The following is a 3,688-nucleotide window of genomic DNA, read 5'->3' on the forward strand; positions in this document are numbered from 1 at the left end:
ACACGTATTCATTCCCACAATAACTAGACATTCATTAGATATTCAGAACAATAATAAGACTGCTCTGATAAACCTGTTAAATATTGAAAGTTATATTCCATGTTTTTACCAAATATTTGACCAAAGAAGCATATGAAACTCGACTTGTATTAAAATAAATGTATATTTCATTAATAATTTTGTAATATTCTAAAAATAAAAAGAGTGATCAGTTTTACAGATTCTCTCAGAATTAACATTTTGAATCAAATTTATGGATATATTACTGATCTGTTGAATTTTTTTTTCATGTCATCAAAAACAACATTTTCACTTTTGATAAACAATGCTGATTTGTGCATGTAATGAGGAAGCGGTTTTTGAATAACATGCCTGGTTTTATTCAACAAAATATATGAATAATCATATTTTTACTGCACAATAATGATCAATACAAAAAAATACTAAAACATAAACAATAGAAAACAAAGGACAGTTGTTTGTTTTTCATTAAGAGTTTAATGAAAGGACATTCATCAGAGAGGAGTCTGTGTTCAATACTCTTAAAGTAAGAATTATCTTTACACTTTTCTTAAACCAAGGGTACAACAGAGCATAGATAAGTGGATTGATGAAGGAATTAAGGTAAACGAGAACCAAAACACTGTTGATAACTTTAGAAAATGAGTAATCTTTTAAGAAATTTGTTAAAGATAAAATATAAAATGGCAGTAAACACAGGAGAAACACAAAGACCAAAATCCCAAGTGCTAATGCAGCTTTTAGCTCTGATTTTTCACTGACTCTGTTTTTGGAGGATTCTGTTCTGTTGTGAATCTGAAGAGCTCTTATAGCAGTCGCATGTTTTTTTAGCAATAACAAAAACATGAGTGTATAATATTATAATGAGTGTACAAGGCATAAGAAATATAACTATGAGGTCAACGAGTGATGAAACCTTGTCTATGATATAAAGACATTCTCCTGGACACATGACACCAGTGAAGTCATTAATGTAAAGAAGAGTCAAGTTGTAAATGAGTGAAAACAGCCAGTTAAATATAGTTGCAATGCAGGTGACAGTGGGTGAGATCTTCTCAGAGTAAAGAAAAGGAGAGCTTAAAGCCAAAAACCGATCAACTGCTATCAGAGCCACAGTATGAACAGACACACTTGGTGCCTGAAAAGTCAAAAAACTGAAAACTGAACACATCACTGGGCCAGAAATCCAACATGATTCAATAAGCCAAGATAAGTGAAATGGCATCACAAAAACTCCCACCAGAAGATCAGACACAGCCAAAGAGAGGATGAGGATGTTTGCAGGTGTGTGGAGCTGCTTGAAGTGACTAACAGAGATGATGACCAGCAGGTTTCCACACACGGACAGAAGAGACACAGCTGCTGCAGCCGCATACAGAATCACATAGACAGAAAAAGAAACAGATCTCTCTGGACACGAATATTCCTGACAGACATCGCTTTGGTTCATTGCTGTAAGATTCATGTGTGAAGTACTCTGGAGAGACATCAAGTCTTCCTTCTTGAATTGTATAGAACAAAGCAACAATGAATTTGAATCTATTAGTTATATGTCCACCAGAGTGAGTCCAGTCCCATTCGGTGCTCAGTGTAAATTGGTTTGCATTGTTTCCCAGTGAGCAAGAAGACACCAACTTTTGGCAAACAATACATTTACAAATTTTTTTATATACGCAAAATGTCTCCACCCCTCAAAAATAAATGTTTTAATAATTAACCAGCAGAGGGAGTTCATGTTAAATTACATCTTCATCTTGCTCATAATCACAATTTTTTTTTCATTCTTTCATCATTATATTTTCAATTTCAAACTCAATACACAAGTGTTGTTTTCACTTTTAAATGAAAAACAAACAAATAAAACAAAAAAATATATTGCACTTTCCATAATATTTTCCACAATGTTCACTTGCCAAATTTGCGATACTAAACTTAGCACTTTTGTCTAAAGTAGAAGTAATCCAACATTATTTACATAATTTAAATTTCAAACTGCTATAAATCATGGTGTAAAAAACTAAAGCTTTTCAAATATTAACATTTGAAAGAAAGAAGATAAATTACTGCCTAAACAATAAATTAATTAGGCACCCTTTTAGCAAGAATTTTGCATTTGTTTCTCATTTTCAGCCCTGTGTGTGAGCAGGTCAAAGGTGAACAAGACTGTCATTAGAGCGGAGCTTAACATGCAACTCCACATTAGACATTGTCTCCATCTATTGTTTATTTCCTGTCACAAACATGTCAGCTAGTAAACCTAATTCCTCTTCAAGACGCTTTAGGGAACGCCTCCAGCATGACGTCTCTGAATAACGTGTGTAATCAGTCCAATGGATGGCTGAGACATCATAGGCGGGTGGCATCAGAGACCAGGAAGCATAAAAGCACAAGCATTCACTCTCAGAAGGTTGTCTTTGAGGACTGAGCCTTCATTGTCGTTTTCTCGTGGTGCCAGCCCCGCTTTTCGCCGAGGCGGAGCAGTGGTTGTGCCAGCAGGTTTCGCTTTCGGATCCGCTGGAAGGAATGTAGACGGGCAAGTCCCTATCTTCTTCCTTAACTACCAGATCCGGTGCCCGCTCTCGGGGGTTTTTGAAGCCCAAGTTTTGCGGATGGATGTGGAAGGCTTTGATGAGCTCGCCAGTTGCACAAGCATCAGTTGCACATGCACCAATTACACGAGCATATTATGCCTAATATTATAATAAGCAGCATTAATGAGGAGTGGAGCTCGCTCTGTCGGCTCTCGGGGGCCTGATTGTGCTTTTCTGGCATTTAAACGCTCCACTCTTGACGGGCACGCTCCGAGGATCTTGCAGTTGGTGGTCGTGCTGCTGCTGAGGCTAAGGGCCTAGGACTTTTTGAGGGCCATCTCTCTCTGGGGAAGAGGCCAGTGTACATGGCATTAGATGGTGCCCGTCTCTCCTCAGTGCCCTCAGGAGATTGATCTTGCCAACCCTGACAGTGTTCCAGGATTTAGTGGTCTCCACGGAGGTCTCTAGAGCAGCTAGTACGGCCATTCTCTGCCGGTCCGACCGCTTCTGGGCATAGAGTTAGTGGCTCTAGGTGTACCAGAGGCCAGTCTCGCCGAGACTGGTTCACTTTGGAGGTCACATGGTGTGGGAGCCACTGCCAATTGTGCTTCATGGGGCCGTGCCCTGTATAGGCTCTGGTCTAGTCTTACCTAGCAGACGACGTGGGTCTGAGGACCGTCGTTTTTTAAGGAGACTTCAGCTACAAGTGTCCTGATGCTGTGGCTCAGGACCTCGGAGGGCAGGCCCCTCTGGGGAAGAGTGGTGTTCACCGCATTACACAATGCCTAAGGAGATTGATCTGCCAACTCCAGCACTTCTCTCAGTTACTGCCTGGAAATGTGATCCTCTTGAGAGGCTGATTCCATCAGTAGACTATTTGGCAGTGTGAAAACTAATGCCAGATGTGTCTCAGTGGGTCCTGCATACTGTAGTGAGAGGCCACACAATCCAGTTCTGGTGGGCCACAAGCAGGCTCTAGTAATGGAACAGAAGTAGACCCTCTCTGAGGACGGAGGCCATTCAAGGTGGTTCCTCCTCGGGTTGCAGAGTCCTGGTGCTACAGCCAGTACTTCACTGTTCCGAGGAAGGATGAGGTGTTGTGTCCTTTTTTAGATCTGTGTTTTTTTAACCGCTCA

The 3,688-nt window shown here is 40.4% G+C and overlaps 1 pseudogene; it reads right to left on the reverse strand.

The window, feature by feature from the left end:
* Positions 1-489: 489 nt before the first annotated feature.
* Positions 490-1,486, reverse strand: LOC113083473 (trace amine-associated receptor 7e-like; annotated as a pseudogene).
* Positions 1,487-3,688: the final 2,202 nt, after the last annotated feature.

This window comes from Carassius auratus, unplaced genomic scaffold (genome assembly GCF_003368295.1).
Source record: "Carassius auratus strain Wakin unplaced genomic scaffold, ASM336829v1 scaf_tig00038250, whole genome shotgun sequence".
In the NCBI taxonomy this organism is placed as follows: Eukaryota; Metazoa; Chordata; class Actinopteri; order Cypriniformes; family Cyprinidae; genus Carassius; species Carassius auratus.